The 18,098-nt window shown below is 39.0% G+C and overlaps 1 long non-coding RNA gene across 1 annotated transcript; it reads right to left on the bottom strand.

Moving 5' to 3' along the window:
- Nucleotides 1–8,537: 8,537 nt before the first annotated feature.
- Nucleotides 8,538–11,091, bottom strand: LOC142418546 (uncharacterized). Its single transcript, XR_012778325.1, has 3 exons — nucleotides 10,971–11,091; nucleotides 9,350–9,433; nucleotides 8,538–9,207 (listed from the first exon to the last, which is right to left on the bottom strand). It is a non-coding gene; the product is annotated as an uncharacterized LOC142418546 (long non-coding RNA).
- Between the last annotated feature and the right edge of the window lie 7,007 nt (nucleotides 11,092–18,098).

Raw genomic sequence — 18,098 nt, 5'->3', positions numbered from 1 at the left:
GCTGGATGAGAAGCGGCCTAGAAATAGCGTTTCGTTGGGAACTGGTCCCGCTCATATGCAGTTACTCATGTGAATAAAGGCTACTTAAATGAGTTTGCACTTGTGAGTTTGGGCTCCGCGATAGCAGGGGTTGGCCTGCCTGGATAGGCTGGAGGGGGAAGAGGTTCCCCTCCACTGGGTAAGGAGCATGTCTGTGGTAACGCTGCCCGCTGGTTACGCAGGGGCCTTTGCCCTTACTGTCTGTGGCCATAAGCTGCTTGCCTTTGCCAAAGCAATTATGATTCATGAGTCTAACTAGTTTTCCTTTTCTCTCTTCTTGGAATTATTGTCTGTAAGATGATTTAAGGAAATGCACAGTCGACCAGTCAAGTGCATAATTCACTTTTATTTGGAGAATACCAAAGTTGGAATAAACCAAATAAAATTAAATGTCCTTCATGGCTCCACAGGCATTGCTGCCTTCTCTAACAGCAGAGGTCTGACTGCATGTGCAAGTTGCCATGGGACTGACTGTAAGTAAATTTGTGGGCAGTTATGATGGGTAGTAAACAAATAAGCTTGTGACTGATTTACTTTCAGTAATTTAGGTTACTGATCCTAAGAATTAAAAAGCAAAATGCCTGCACCAGAACTGGTGTAATTGCTTTCATTACATTGTTAACTTGTAACAGCTCTAGGACCCTGAGTGAGATCAGGACCCCATCTGTTAGACACTGGAAAATTGCATAGTAAGAAACAGTTTTCTTGCGTTTCTCCATGAACATAATACAAAGAACAAATTAGATACTGTACATCGTGAATTGAGGTTTCAGTGAAGTAATATTCCCTTAGAATAATGAGTAAATATTTGCAGAAAAAATGGGAGTGATGCACCTTTCTAGGCACCCAGTTGGTATCCTGGCTCCTTCAGGATATCTTGGAAGACTTTTTCTTGCTCTTTTAGAATGAGGGCATTACGTAGCCTCCTTAAACTGTCATAGATACAAAATTTTTATTTATAGGTGGATATATAAACAGTGCACAGTATGTCTGGTTCTTGCCATTATTTATTTGCACACAACGCAATCCCAAGTTCTTTAAGTATTTTCTAAGCACTTAGAAAAAACTGAGAAAGTATCTGCTCTGTCCTCAGCGTTGTCCTTGTGCTGTACGTGTTCAGATATGGAGAAAGTGGGAAGCTTACTTGCTCAGTGCCTCTCTGATATCTTTAACAAGACAGTCTTTATCGTGTTTAAAATATCCTCACGTTATCCCCATACGTAACTATGATGATACATCCTCTGGCTTTCATTAGCAATGTACTCACCAACTATTGTTTCTAAAGGTTTTGAAATGGCCTACATTGATGTTTATTATTCAGGCCTGCAAATATTGTTCAGCTCAGTGCTATTCTTTATTGCAAAAGAAAAGCAAGCAGTTTCACTTGGGAGTTCAGATTTCATGCACATTCAAAAGCCTGGGTTTTAAGGTTTGTGTTTGAAGAAGGTTTTTTGTCTTTCATGGCACGTTTCCTTTCCTTTCCTCTTTATTTAGAATATTAGCTTTATTGGAAAGTTAAAGTTTTTGAAGTGCCTTTTTGAACTGTCTGGGACCCAGTCATCAGCAAACAGTTACAGTTCTGGTTTAAAATGTCTTTTGCTTTGGGTCTGAGGGAATAAAAGAAAAATTAGTGGTATTCTCAGAATTCATACTGCCAAAGCCAGCTGCTAGTGAATATTTAACATGCCTTGTTTGGTTCTGAAATGTATAGTCATCCAGTGTCTAAGATTCATTTTACCTATTAGTTTGTCAAGTAGCATTTTGAAAAGGCTTAGAGCAAAAAGAAAGTTGTGTGTAGGTAGAAAAAAATTTGCCCTCTGCTTGTAGCAACGTTTTAGGAACAGCCACCTAGCATTTCTTCTGTGTTGTTGCTTTTCGGTGTTTCTGTGAGTCTTTCACATAGCAAAAGGGTGATAAAAACATTTTTAATACGCAAATGCAAATGTAAAATAATAAACTCCAGTTTCATCACCTGGTGCCAAATTAGAATATTTATTTCATTCAAATTTGAATACTGACAAAATGTCAAATCAATATTGGCCATTTTAATTTTGAAAATATTTAGTTGATATTCTGTTTGACTCTTGCACATATGGAATTCATGTGGCCCTAGAAGCTAAAAATTAATATCTTATGGGAGAGTATAATCCTGCATTTCCAGCATAAGACGAAAGCAAGAAATACAGAAAATAACACTGAAGACGACAGACATTCAGGAAAATGAGAGAAACGTTAAGATCTCAGGATTTTCACTGTTGATTAAACCTGGAAGGCTTTTGAAGTTCATATAGCTGTAATTATACTGCATACTTACAAAAACAGTTTCTGCCACTAACAAATGTTTTTTCACCAAGCACTTGATCCATTTTGCCATATGTCCGTCTTGCCATCTAACAAGAAATAAGTGCTGATTAAGGGAATCTGCAAGATCCACCAAAGTACAGAAAAGTTTTAACTGATGCATAGGGTGTTGTGTTGATTCTTTTACATAAATGTCAAATTCAATCCATGACCTTTTTTATTAACAATAATCTAAATTGCTAAGGGGAAAAATAGAACCCATGCAACAGTTTCCTCCTTTATTTATGATTTAAGAACAGTTTTATCAAATAACCATGCCTCAAAATAAAAAACATCTGGTTGGCAGAAGTGCCCTGTCAGCAGACAGCAGCAATTACACTGAGGCCAAACAACATCTTAATTAGTTACAAGGCAGCCCAACTGACAAAGAGGGGAGCTGTTCAAAGCTAAATAAATCTGTGGCTAAATTCATCCTTTTATTTAATGCATTTCTCTCTCCCCTCCCCCCCCCCCTTTTTTTTTTAATTTAAATCTCAGACCAGAAGAGTTTTCACCAGAAGTGAAATCAAGGCTAAACTTTGAGTAACAGAGTGGACTCCAACAGGAAATGTTAATCTGTATTAACATTTTTGCTTTTCATTTATCTTGCCATAAGATATGCAGTGAGCCCCAGCTATTTGAATGAATTTTGATGAGGGGCACTGATGGGATGACAAAGAAGAGAGCATTTAAGCAAAATACTTAGCCTGACAATCTTTCCATTTTCCTTTTCCTTTACAGTCAATACCTAGTATTTGTGGAAGAACTTTCAAGCTTGTTTGGTTCTTTCTCCCATGTACTACTATCTACCACAGCTATCTATACATACAGTCTAACTGCTGTTGTGTGGGAATACTATTATGTCTGAGACAGCTTTTTTCTTTGTTATGTCCCTGTCAAGACTCACCAAGTGGCTTCCAAAAAGTCACTCAGGATCTCTGTGACAGAAACGTGTTTTCTGAGCCACAAGCTAGCATGCAAAACAATGGACACTCCCCTCTCTTCATGGGGTGGTATCATCTTATTCTGTTGTTTTTTATATATATATATATATATGTATAGTATCTTATATGTGAAGATTAAAAGACCCAGAGGGGCTTGACACATTCATACTCATTGCCAAATTTCATTTTCAACAAAATCAATGGGATTATTGTAATAAATTGCACACACAAAAAATAGTGGTTTGCCAGGCACTATGTCCATCGAGTTGCTGATGCAAGTCACAGATTTTATAGTTAGTAGTGACTCCCTCTTTGGTTTTGCTTCATCTAGCAAGGGAGTCTTGAAAGCTGTGGGAGTTTCTCCTCCTCTGGGACTTGTAACACGTTCTATATTTTCTATTAGTAATCAGGACCTATGTCGGCCAGATAGTGAGTATAGTGTTTTGTTCATGTTGCTAAGGCCCATATTTTTATAATAATTTGGCTATCTAATTCATAGATCTTTCAATTCATATTAAGATATAAAAAGCATTAAAATTTTGGATCTGTATCTTCTTTATAACAAACACAGATAAAACAACCTCTTGTTAGATGATTGTTATGAAGATAATAAAAGGCATCATTTAATGTTTGAGAAGATCAAATTAGCACCTAATTTTTAGAATAAAAATCAACATTTTATCTCGTATCTTGTATCATCTTACATACTTGTACAGCACCAAATAATATAGGCTTTGATTTTATTTGTTTAGGCAGCATTGCAACTGTAGAGACAGTAATCTAGAACCTGAATTCCACAAGTATCCTGCAGTGCAGCATCTTTCTTCCAATCCAGAAGATGAAAGCAATAACATTTATCTTACCCAGTGTGTGTGTCTTCCCTCCCGCCCTTTTTTTTTTTTAAAATGATGCAGGAGGGGCAGGAACATCACTTTTACATTTCAAAGCACACAGGAAGAAATGAATGGGATGTAGATATTGAGAGCACTGTTGCCAAAACGAACTGGCAGATGTAAGGGAACTGCGTTCTGTTTCTGATGTTGCTGATGGTTTCCTGCCCTTACCACTGCTCTTACCAGACACTTAACCTGTAACCACCAGAAGTAGTCCTGATTTTCTCTTAATTCTGGAGTAAATGAGAAATGACCCCAAAAATATGAAACCTGATTTGCTCAGATCTGTAGGGATACTATGGGGTCTTTCCAGACTCTCCCAACTCAAAGCCAAGGAACTGGGTGCCTTATATATGTGTCCTGATCCTGTTTTGTCTTGCGGACAGTGAGGGCAAGAAGTGAAGCTAAAATGTGGAGTGAATTCAGAAGTACTTGACTTCTTCAGAATCACACATGGCGCAATTCCTATAGGGACATCTCTTTTCTATCCATATTCTGTTCCTGTTTCATTCAACACAGAGAAGAGAATCTGAGATGAAATACAGAGGACTCCTAGCACAACTTCCACTCAGGCATGTGCTTTCTTCTGTGCACTGCTCAAGCATTTGTAGAATCAAGAGTTGAGCAAAACATGCCCTCCTTGACATGTACATCATAGTTCATTCTCTACAAATGCACCCACCATCCTGCAGCCCAGTGCAGCCCAATTACGTCATGAAGAACAGTGAAGATGACTCAGCCACTGGCATGTTGCCTAGTTTCTGAATTCCATTTTCGAGCCATTAACGTTATGGATGGGCAATGTTACATGGATGCAAAGCAAGTGCGTTTCAGTTGTTTGAAGATGCGTGCCCAGTGAGGAAGGAGCAGGGAGAGAGATCAGAAGTTTGGTGACAAGACTATGGAAAGCATAGGAGCCATCAGGAGATGCTTGGCCTTGTAATGAGTTTCAGTTTTTCACTTTTCGAAGCAGAAAACAAGTACCATTTGAGGCTTTCTCTTTCTGAATGAATAAAAAAAGATTTCCCTCCTTTGATGTTTCTTTGGGGATTTCAGCTGAGGAAATGGTAGTAGGAAGAAGTTTGAATGTAAGCCTGGATACACAAGCAAGTGTGAACCATCAGCCAAGTGTGGAATCCTAAACTATTTACTATAATGAAGGTCTTACCCAGTAGGAAAGTCTGTCAGGCTCAAAGAGCAGGTAAAAGACTAGAGAAAATAATAACCTGTATTCCAGCATTCAGCTCAGGAGAAATGGGTATCTCTGCAGGTAAGAGGTAAGCTCCTAGGGGCTTAATCCAAACACTGTTTCAAATTTTGAATTTTTCTGGCTTCAGCTTAAAGCCATTGCTTCTTCCTAGGCTCAAGAGTCATCTGATGCCTGATCATTTCATCCTGCATGCTGTATTTAAGTCACCTGTCAATCTTCTTTTTGATATATTAAATAGCTTTCTTGGTCTAATAATTATCTTAGTACAAGCTGTTTTCTCCAGACCTCAAATAATTTCATCCTGTATTAGTTCTTTGTGTTGTTTATAATTTTTCAAATATGGTTATTGGAAAGTTTTGTAAGATATGCTAGTGTTACCAGTGCTCCATGTGAAGTTAAAATCATCCTTCTGCTGCTATTTCTGTATTTATACATGCAATAATCCCATTAGCTCTGTTTGCTAATGTTTTGTTAGAGTAAAAAAAAGACATGAGAAAGGACTGAAAAGGGAGGTGCAACAACTATTTTCCGTTTAATCATCAACATGTCTTGAGAAATGAAGTTTTACATTTTATTTAAGAATTTTTGCAGAAAATATTCATCACTAATAAACCACTTTAATAGTAAACTTAGTAAGTCCCTGTTGTCTTCACTTATCCATGCATTCAGTTATATAGAACCCTGAAATGGCTTCACTGAACACGCTAGCGGGACAGACCTAGAAATGGCTGGATGGATCATCCAGAGGCTCTGTAATTGTCTTCAGTCTCTGTAATGCAGAAATTAATCAGAAGTGATATGTAGAAACCAGATCCGCTTTCTAATTCTGCTGATTCCAGCATATATGGAATATAATACTGTGACAGTTAGAAAGCGTGTAGTCATGAGTTTGTTCTTGTAATATTGCACGCTAAAGGAAGCCCAGTTCTCTAATAACAATGTAGAGCATCCCTCCCTGCAATACAGGCATGTATCTGCTTGCGTTCCAAGTGTCACTGGGTGGGGCCATAAGGAAAACCAAGAGCAGCTGTGGTGGTGAAACAGGGTAAATAAAAGTTTGAATTATTGTTAACATATGTACCACTGCAATAAACCCCCAATTTGATCACTTGCATGAACACAGCATATTGCTGAATAAACCCCCTCTGGATACGTTTGTATTCCAAAACATGTCATAAGGAAAAATTAACAGTTTTGGAAAGGGATCTTTTCCTTGGGATGAAGATTTCATTTCCTTGCCTGGTACTCTTGGAAACCTTCCAAAAAACTGAAAGCAAAGTAAAAAATTCATAAGATGGTGTGTTAAAACCTGACCAATGTCTTGTTTAACTAGCACAGCAATCAAGCCCAAAGGAGCAAACTGCAAGCAAGGCATAAAAATTGGTCTTGGGAAGGCCAATTTTTCCCTGTGAATTAGACTAAAAAAAATTTAAGAGTTATTGCACTTTTGGGAAGTTTGCAGTTTTGAAAAAAACAAAACAAAACAAAAAAAACCCAAAACAAACAAAAAAAACCACAAAAAAACCCCAACAAACCAAAAAAAAACCTTAGGTCTTCTAAGAAAAATTTTTTCCTCTGCTGTAAGGAAATGGTCTAAAACAGTTTTCTCGAAATAAAGAGATTTGTTTCTGTTCTACAGGACTGAAAGAATTTCACATCTGCCTTCTGCCCTTTTATTGCAGTCCCTAGAGAAATGTTTAGGTCTTTCTGGTTTCCTCTCAGTAACATCCCACTGCCCAAATCCTGCCCCAACACTCACACCTTGCAAGTCATGAAGACAAATCTGCATCTAGTGACAATAGCCAGAATAATTTCAGGAGATGAATAAATGAGAACAGCTTACACCAGTGAGACTGCAAGTTTTTTTACACCAACTGAAAATCCTGTTTAATCAGTTTCTCAGCAGGATGTTGGAGACCCCAGTACGGCCTCTTTATTGAACCATATTGCTCTCCAATTCTTCCTCACTTACAAATCGAGTAACCACCTTCTCATCTACCTCATTCTCACTAATGCTTAAGAAGAGCGAAGATAAATTACTGTTGTGGATTACTTCTATAGAATGAACTGTAGCCAAAGGAATAAAATGCAAAGTTAATTACTGTCTTACAGTCAAGCCGGTTTTCAAGGGCTCTTACAATGCTCCTATCAACCATAGGATAACCATGAACAATGCGGGAGAGACGTTTTCTTGTGTGTGGGCTTAGTACAGCATGCTACATTTCAGATGCGTGACATGGTATAAAAAAAAGAGTGCTATGCTTAATTGCTATTAGAACTGAGGTATTGCATTAACCCTGATCCAGAACACAGTGAAGCTCAGCAGATTTTAGTGCAGCCTTTTGAATGATAAAGGCTGAAGAATGCACTAAATGGACTAGCAGAGAGGATTTGGGCAGGCATGCTTGAACGCTAGCACTATTTGTGTACATAGCTCGTCCCATTTTCCAGTAATGATGCAGCTGCACTTTTGCTAGCAGCAGCATAGTCGGGCAAGCTACCTAGTAATTAATAGATATATGAATTTTAAGACCAGAAAAGACTGTTGTCATCATCTAATATGATCTGTTGTGTAATTTCTCTCTATTCATTCCTGCCTCAGATTCGGTAGTGGTGCTGGAAGTGGCATGTGGTATTGCATTAAGAGCTCATCTTTTGCTGTTTCTCATTGTTTCTAAATATATACGCCTATACTTGAATACAATGAAAAATATTTTTTTCTGTATAAACCTTACAGAGCAACTCCTGTTTTTTTGTTACAGGTGATAAGTACTGTTCATTACTCTCCCTGTTTCCTTTTGTTTCTGTTCTAAATTCTCTACGCTTTCTAACTCTAATTTATAGTTGTTGCTATCAGTTTCTCTTATTTAATCTATGCTTTTTGTAGAATTAGCTGTATGATTACTTTTGCATCCCTAGTGTTTTATAAATGGTTTTATCTGTTTTTAACTAACTTAACATTCTTTACTGTTAGTGAGATTGCATTCTTTCCCAATAAGTAAATGCTGTTATATAGTTTGCAAATATTATTTACATTTTTCTTTTAAGTTATTTCCTCTAAGCTTTTTTGTCTTATAATTGTTTTTGTCATAGTGAAATTGTCCACTTTAAAGCAGCAAGTATGTGTATTACTGATTCAGCCTTTATTCTCAGAACAAACACAAATAATATTCCAACACCACTAATTTTTTATTATTAAATAAATTTCTTTTCACTTCTCAAAAATTCCACTATGCCGGAGACCATAGTTTTTGAGGGAGAAAATGATTGGTATCATTTGTAAATGGGAATAATTTTTTGTTTGTGTGTTTCTGGCAGCATGGAACCTTCAGCTGACAGTACAGGGATTGAAATCACTCACTATAATACCTTTTTCCTACCCGTTTCAAACACATGATTGAGAAGTGGACATTTATTTCTCTGGTGTGAGGAACTGTGAGTTCTCGAGTATGGGGAAATATGATATAAGGGGTAACAATTCAAATACATGATGATGAGAAGGCAATGCTAGCATGATGGAAATCAGTGATGGGATCCTGTATAACAGCTCCTCCCTTGGGTCATAAATGGGATTGAGCTCTCAAGCTTCAGAGCTGAAAACCTAAATCCTTACCTCATGAATTAAAGAACTCTTGTCTCCATTATCAGTAGCAAAATCTTACCCCCCATCAGCGAAGTAACAGTAAGTTGACTGCAGGATGCATGTTGTACTAGAGCAGGTAGCATTTATACGAACACGATGCTTTTTCAGGAGTGTTATTGAAGGGTAGAAAATAGGAATCTGTTCAAAACATAGGAGCAAATCAAAACTGAAATTTGAAATTGAGAAATGAAAGAAGGGAAAGACAAAGGAACACACAATGTGTGTTATTTGTCATATAAGGGACTACTCGGAGCAGGCACGTTCACGTAAGCAGACTTACTCTTAGTTAAGTCCGAAGTGAGCAACAGAGGAAGCGGGGAGAAGTAGAGAAGTGCTTCAGGATGAGTGTAGGAGCTGGCAATTGCTGTGGTAAAAGACAGGAAGACAATATGAAAATGTGAGTTCAGCATTAGCATCACACTGGCTAAGCCTTGAAATATGACCTACTGGCTGTATGGGCAGGATAATATTCTAAACAGAGAAAGCATATTAGTGGCTTCTGAATTTTGTCCAATATCCTTGAAAGTACCATACAAGGAAAGAGTCAGCAATACCATGTTTGAAATTGTGCTATTTGTTCATCACCTCACTGTTGAACACTGCCCACTTATAAAGGTGCCATCAGCATTCAGCTGGGTAATTTCTGGTATTTTCATTTATCACTGCTCAGAATGATCTCAGTCAAGAACTGTTTGTGTATGGCTGTAGACACAGTATGTCTTTTGTCTTCTGTATGTCACAGCTGAATACTGTACTTGTGGATAATTGGTTCGTTTCCATAACTTCCTGTATGTTCTTATAAAAGAGAAACATATATGGTCACTCTCCTACCAAGTGCTACTGGGATCTCTCTGGAGACTTTGCGTCTACTTTATTGTTGTTATTTTTCTTAGTCTAAAATAAGATATTTTGAACTGAAAAACGTGTATTTTGTTCTTTGCTATGAAGGGAAGCAAGTGTTCCAGTTATAAGGGAGGAGATAGTCTCACGGTTTCTTTGGGTGGCTGTGGTATTTGCATGTGGTACAGCAGAAATTCTGTTCATGGCCTTAAATCTCCTTCCCTTGCGTACGCACTTAAATTGCACCTGCAGCCTGCTAGCCCGTCCTGCTGGCTCCCGGGGCTGACCTCAGTGCTACTCCCATCAGGCAGGTCCTGGAGGACCTCAGTAAAATCACAGCTCTGTTCTGCTTTACTGCCTACCCTGTCATGAGGACGTCACTTCTGTGGGCATGATAGGCAAACAGGCATCCTAAAGAAGGGGACTAAGGCATTTCATGCTAAAGAGACGGCTACTAGCTGAAGTCATGTTGTTGCCTGGAATGGAAAACTTCTGTTCAGCTTTCTCTTTGTTCATTTGAAATGGGGCTTAGCTGGTGGAGACAGGTGAACGTAATAAATAAAGGAAGAAGGAGCACGCTGAAGACAGAATGTGAGCAGGAAATAGGAGAAAAAGAGAACAGCAAGAGAGACTGCAAGAATAAGGATGAGGTGAAGAAATAGCAGTAGGGGAGGGTAACACATGGCTAATCTATAGGCTAGTCAAGCATGCGTTGTGTGCTGCTACATGAGCTTTGAACTGTCCCTGTGCTTGGAAACAGCTCAGTGTACTTAAAAGAGAAAAAGAAAAAGAGATCATAGGCTGGCCAGTCCCTGATAAAACAGTGTATGTATTGTTTTTGTACCATTCTGAAGAGCAGTCTGGATAGTCTCTTGAAATAAAAAAGAAACGGCCTTTTTATTGACCGTAGTTCTGTGTGAACAGCAGCTCTTCCCCTACACTTGGTTTTCTCAGAATAATGTGTGTTACAGGCTGCAGTGAAGTGTAAGCACTTGTAACTTGTAACTAATGTGCTTGTAACTAAGTGAGTTTAGGTATTGGAAGACATCTAGCCACATTACCACAAAGCTCCACATGGGTTCATTTTCCTAGCTTCCCAGTGCTGTGCTTGTACACTGAACTCCAAGTGTGCTGTTTTGCAGCATTGACACACCCTTAGGAATGAAATTTATCCATTTTCTGGGTGCAGTGTATTTCATAATCAGTAGCAGTAATGTCCTGAAATTAGAATAATTAGAAAGTTAAAATAGTGTTGGACCTCATCAGTTCTTAGATGAGAAAACAGCCTTCAAGGGAAACTGCAGAGATTCTTGGTAACGGTGCTATTTTAACAGGTGACACTCTTCCCTCCAAGGTTATAAAGTAGTCAATGCCCTAACGAATCTGGGGGGAGTTTGTGGCAGACTGGTGTATAGTATAACTGAGTGCTGTTAAAAGCTTCTGCCTTCTGGCCCAGAAGCGACTAAATATCAGTAATGGGAGAAATTATATCTCAAGTTTATAAAGCATGGGGTCTTCTTTTGGGATCAAAAAAGCAGTGAAATTCAATGCTCTTTCTTGGTCTATTTTATTCTTTTTATATTCTGTCTATTTCCAGGTATGCTCATCCCCCTCCTCTATCTATCTAAATTGTTAGTGACCTATTTATCGCTCTGTCTATATATCTTTCTGCAGGGTACCGAACGTTTAGAATCTCCTTTGCGAGACTGACCTTTCTGAAGGGGCTGTGGATGTTTTACTAGGATTCTTTGAATCTGAACCTTGTGAGACAAGGAAGAGACAGCAAGCAGAAGCTTTCAGGTGTCTCACAGCTGCCTTCCTATCAGAGTCAAGATCTGATTTCATTCCTGAAAGGTCCTATTGTTTTCAGTAAGGACTGTGAAATAGTTACTTGTTGAGTGACAGTGAGTGGAAGGGCAGCTGGGCAGGCAGGGATGGTTCTCCCTGAACAACTCACAGCTGTGCGCTAGGGTGGCAGATGTGAGGATTTGACACCCCCTTTCCCCCCCAGGACAGAGTATGGGAAGCTGCTGTTGTCAGCCTAGATGAGACTTTGCATGGCAAATACCTTTCCAGATCTAAGGAGTTCCACTTTCTCAGAGAGATAGTCAGATGCTCTTTTATACAAGTTATTCCCAAAACAAATATATGTCAGATATTTGATCCAGGTTATTGACTAAAAAGAAACATTTTATATAACATGGACAGAATAATGCAAACAGTTGTGGCTGAGCACGTATGCACAAATCAGAGAGTTTTGATAAGCAAATGGCTGGTAGCACATGTACCGTCTACTTGTTTTTCTTGACTCTAGGAACCACACTTAGCATCTTAGCCTGTTTTTATGAAAGTAACTTCTGTGCACAACTATAAGATTTCAAGCATTTATTAGTTTGTCCATAGTTGTTCAAGTGACTAGTTCTTCGTCCTTTCCAATGGGAGACTATTCTACTAGCTTCAAATACATTATTCCCAGTAGCCATACTGAGATTTCATACTGCTTTGTTTCATTTCATTGCTCCTGAATTTATTCTGTTATATTTTCACTGAGCAATAGCACTCCTTTTTTTCATAGACATTACGCACTTACTAAGTTTATATATTATTGTTTGTTTTCATGTCTCTCACGTTATTTATTGATTGGCTGAATAGTGAGCCAAAAGTTAAAGTCTGAGTCTTTCTGAGATTTGGACTAATTAGTGGGAGGGTAAATATGTTAATCCACAAAGTAAAAGAGCTTCAAATATCACTCAAAACTCCTGCAACAAATAAGGAATAAATTTTAAGGGAACAGTTCAAAATTCCAAGGTCTCACAATCAAAATTTAGAGACAGACAAGACAGGAATAGAAGAGAGACCAAAATTTATTTCACATCTGTTTTGGAAGTGAACAAAGTGGTAGACAGCTGAGAGCTTCCTTAAGTTGCACTTCATATTTTTCTGGAGTTGGAGTTTGTGGGAAAACAAGAGTTGGAAATTGAGCAGCTGCTAATGTTGACGAAGGGCCTTTTGTCATGATCATCATGTTATACCCTACTGAGGGGTCTTGTGTTAAAAAAGTGAGGAGTGAAAATTGCATTGCACGTTATAGAGCAGTCTTTCTGTTTTCCCCAGGCAAGTGGACATATCTCACGCAATGTGTGGCTTGAGAATATAACATCTTCACCTACAGGAGCTTCGTAATTCAGTGACCACGCAGCTTGTTCTAGCCATAAATAGGGGTACAGTTCCAGACTATGACTAACCACAAGCTCCATACTTGAAAGAGTCTTACTAACTAAAGTCTGGAGGCCAACCATTGTGGAGTCAGAGGTAGAGACAGATCCTGGAACTTCTGTGATACTGCGTTCTGTTGTGGACAGAGCTTTCTTTCTCTGTCATTTATAATTCAGGTGTACACACATGCGCTGTAGTCAGTACAGTATGTAATAGCAATAGTGTTCTGTAGTTTTTTTGAGTTCAAGTATCTCAAAGTAGTAAACATTATGTTGCCCAAGTCTCTCTCCCACAAGTCTATAAATAAAATAGGACAAAGGCAGCTACCTGCATGGAGTCTGTAAGTGCTTTTAGGAAGGAGAGTAATTTGTCCTCTAGACAGACAGACCTAACATCAGTATTCATCACCCCGTCCCTATTCCCAAAGCCCTTGAGTCAAATCATCCTCAGATTCCCTGCCGTAGTCCCAAGAGAGTTCTTGAAATCAGGGGGTTTAGATTTAGAGAGACACAGATTACATCAGGGCCAGACCTAGCTGGTCTTTTGAACCCAATTCTGAACAGCTTCCAGCAGTTTGTTATCTCCCTTCCTCTGCCGACAATAAGGGACATCAACTCCTGTGGCCCAAGTAGGTGATTAGTTCAATGGCAGAACTTGAAGATCAGGTGTAGAATAGGTGTCCATCAAAAAGCACCAACCCTTTAACAGATACAGTTCTACATGTACACACACATGCACATGCTTCAAAATACTTCTCTTTCCTTAAAACTACTTGCCATAATGCTAATTAGCCATAATGCTAATTTTGCCCAAATAAAACCCAGTACATAGCTGGAAATGAACATACACGAACACACACAGCACTGCATAAACACATACCTGATTCCAGGCTCACAGTCCACAGCCTCATCTGCTTTCTGCAAAGCCACCTCCAGCACACAAATAACCAGATCTCAAGCTGACACTCAAACATGTGTGTTCTTGTCAACAAAAATACTTCCAAACTATATGAGCACATTCACATGTTGCAATAAAAACGCTCTTCAGCATATTTACGTGTACAAAATCTCACTGCTTGCAGGAACAAAAAAACACCCAAGCAGCACACACATACACAAAAGACAGGAATCACTCAGCAGCTATAGTGTTTATGCTGGCAGGAGAATGTCAGTCACTGAGCAGCCTGCCTCCAAACAGATGTTTGATTGTTTTTGGGTTGCGGTTTAATTGTTGGATAGTGTTCCAGCACTCAGAGGGGATCGAAAATACTCCAGGTCTGCAGCTGCAGCAAATGCCAGCCTTAAAACAAGGCGGATTCTGAAATCATTGCTCGGGGGGAAACTGCTTGCACAGGAAACCCTAGCCAAGCTCTGCATTAATACTACTTTGAAGTCAGAAAATTAATCTGTGCCATTTAAAAAAGTTCTGTTTTTTCAGGGCCTTTTGTAAGTTTATCTAAGACAAGCCAATTCCTTCTGGGCAACTGTGACAGTTTATTGACTTGCCCAGGCTTAGAGACTTTATTGGGTCTCTCTTCGTTTTCCAGAAAATCTTTCCTGGATTCTGTCCTGCACTTCAAGGCTCCTGGTGGAAGTGAGAAGCAACTTATTAGTCAGTCTCTTAGTTGCTAGTTAGTTTTTATTTCATTAAAAGACTTAAAGTAATTGATCTTTGTGAAGAAGAATGAGTATTGCAAGACTGCATCTCTACTTCTCCAGCCACGTAAAGTAGCAGGTTGCGTTATCTGGATGTGCCACTGGAAATAGATGCTGGGACTTTAAGATCGGTGGTAGATGAAGGAGTGTATGGGACACGTGCTCCACATTTAGCTTAGATTTGTGGGAAGAAATAAACAGAAGGGAGCGTGTAGCTGTTCTCTTGAGGACTAGAAATGAGAGACATTGAGAAACTGAATGAGGGGTAAGGAGATATTCAGAGGATCCCCCAAATAAAGCTTTACTGAGGGTAATGAAAATAAAAATCAAAAGTGTGCATTTGACCAACCATTTTGGATTCATTTAAAAGGATAGTTGCATCACTGACTCTCTTGACTCCTAATGTTCCTTGGGAACGGTTTCTTTGAAGTAGACAGGACAGTGTTGGGCCTGTCGTTGCGAGGATTCTGGCATCCTTAAGAAGATCCTACGATTGCCTGCTGCAAGAAAAGCAGGTGGGATCTGTATCCAATAAGTGCTAAGTCTTGCAAGTAGCTTGGGATTCAGAATGTTGTGTAAGATCTCTGTTATCTACAGGGCAAATGTAGAGCAGGTAACTTGGGTTCCTTTGGCGTGAAAGACACTAAATACTTGCAAGTTCTTGTGACTGTTGTAAATATTAGTGAATCCTCTATGTGGCCCTTTAATAACATAAACATTGTAGAATTAAATATTTTTTCTCCATTCTTTTGAAATTAAGAGGGATATTTCCTGCAAGACTGCAGAGGAAAAGTATAGGCCCAAGCCCAGAAACCAGCTTTCGTAGTTTGATCTGGCATTAAACAGTACATACAGAGGACAGATAGTAAATGATTCCTTTCGTTCTCTAAACCAATCTTAGAATATGTATAGAAAAAAATATCCTGAAAAGACAGCCAAAAAAAGAGCAAAGAGCTTCTGTGCAGGGTCTATGCAAAAATCCACACGGATTCTGTTAGTGTCCAATGCAGTGCTACCTTGACAACTCCAAACTCAAAAGCTCTGGATTTAATAGGTGTCAGGAGCAAGGACTGGAGCAACAAACTAATTTAATGGCCCATCAGAGCAAAATATGACATCATGGAAGTTGCTTGGTCAGCCCTAGGTTAGGTAAGCCTAGCACAGCTGTCTCAACTAGATTCTCCATTGCAGACTTCCTCAGCTCTGAATTTTGGACCCTATATGGTTTTCTTCACTGACATTTTTCCATTTCAAGTCCCCTCCCTCCCTTGGAAAAAAAAAATTACTGTAATTCCAATATTTGTTCCAGTTTCTGTAAACTATCATTCCTGCTGAACTGACCTGTCCAGATGGTGTTCCTTTCAGCTCACACATACTAGTCAGGAAAGTAAAGAATTTGAAGCTTAAACCCATTAAAAATCTATATTGTACAATTTGGGGGACAGATGAAAGCAGTGGTGGGCCTGCCTCAGAGCCATGTTATTTTCCTGCTGGATTTCTACTATAACTTGTTTTATCTTCCTGTAGTCTGATATTAGATGATAATTTTTTAATCTTTTCTGAGGCAAAACCAATTTTCTTGTCATATGTACGCACACTGTCAAACACAGTGATATATTCACTTCCACACTCCATTAGAATACAAAATAAATTTTTTTTTTTCTCTTTCCACTTCATCCAACATTCTTTCCAGGCCTTGTGACTCTCCCAAATCTTATTCTCGACCTCTGTGTTAAGTCTTTGTTCTCTTTCTTTTCCCAGAGCTTTTCAACTAGGTTACTAAGTGTCTTCTCATTAGCATCCATTTGCTACCTAACATCAGTTTCAAGATTTTCGGCAGAATGTTGAAGGCTCCTTGCTTGTTTCTTTCTTTCCATGTTGTGGTGATTCTTCTCTGCCTTTCTGAAACCCTTCCAGAATTACTCTACCTTACTATTTAAAACAGTCTCCTAAACCTTGCTCCTCTATAACAGTCACAATCTATGTAAATCTTCTAGTTTTACAAAGCCTACTGTATTAATCCGTAAGAAATATTTCACTGATTCAGTTTGTGTGTGATGAGCTACCCTGGAATCACTCCAGTTTAGACGGCAGGCTTCTTGGAGTAGAGGCTACATTTTCTTCTCTTCACTGCATTGTGTTGAACAGAATCCCTAATACAGTACTGACTTGAACAAAAATGAAGTTTTGATTCAGGTAGTGTTGGATGGGGTTTGATCCAAGCCGAGGTCTACTCCTATTATGCAAATACTGCCAATTTGATCAACACTGGAGGTTGCTCCAGTCTAAAAACAGGAGTCTTCCAGTTTGTACTACATGAAAAGGCACGCAAGCAAAAAACTCTCATACACCCCAGTTTTGTCTGGTGAAATTCAAAGTACACGTATATGTACTGATAACAGTGGGTTACACTTACTTCAGACCATGACTAAGCTTTTTAATAAGAGCAATTATCTATGTAGGTAGATGCAACTGCCAAAGAAAGATCTAAAGTAACAAAGGTGTAAAACCAAACACAATAAAGCAGTCCAGTTATCTTAGTAGCCTTACTGGAAAACTTATGTAATGCAGCGATGGAAAGGCAGAGGAAAGATCATCCGTAACCAGGCAGAGCTAGTTATCTGCATGCGACAACAGATACTTGCAAGCTTCATCAAAAATCAAAGAGCTTTTCTGAATCAAAAAGCTTTCCTATTCTGCAGGAAAGCCCCAAACTACAATGCAGGAAGCCAGTTTCTCAATTATTTTTAAATTTACCCTTAACAGTTTAATGGTGCCAAAACCCAGCAACAAGTAAAACTCAAAATGGAAAATTCCTGGCGTAAGAAGAATAATTTATTATCTACTTAGTACATTTTCTGAGAGGAGATTTCAAAACAAAACAGCAGCAAGGAAAGGCTAATCCTATTGCGTTGTCCCTCCTTGTGGGAAGAACGGAATGGTTCACTGATCTAGGACTCCTGCAGAACAGAAGACAGGTGGGTCTCAGCCCTGTTACCGGTATATTTTGTAATCACCTGGAAAAATATTATCACTTCCTCTGTGGCTTTTCAGTCAGGCAGTGTCCAAATGCTGTGTAATAAAATATTATATGCAAATATCTACAGAGATAGCTGGGTAGATTAAGGTTGAATGGGCCACTAAGGTCGAGCTTCCCTTCTTCTCCTTCCGCTCTGCCAGACGGAACTAGGTGGAAGGAGCCTGCTAACGCTCAGCCCGACGTGTGTTCAGAAGCTTCCTAAGGTTTTCAGTCTGTCACTTGTAGCAAACTTATAAAGCCTGTCTAATTAGGAAAACAGCCGAAGGAGTTTGTACAGT

The sequence above is a fragment of the Mycteria americana genome, chromosome 18 (genome assembly GCF_035582795.1).
Source record: "Mycteria americana isolate JAX WOST 10 ecotype Jacksonville Zoo and Gardens chromosome 18, USCA_MyAme_1.0, whole genome shotgun sequence".
Classification (NCBI taxonomy): Eukaryota; Metazoa; Chordata; class Aves; order Ciconiiformes; family Ciconiidae; genus Mycteria; species Mycteria americana.
Note: the sequence above shows the minus strand (reverse complement) of the source record. Positions and strands in the feature narration are given on the sequence as shown.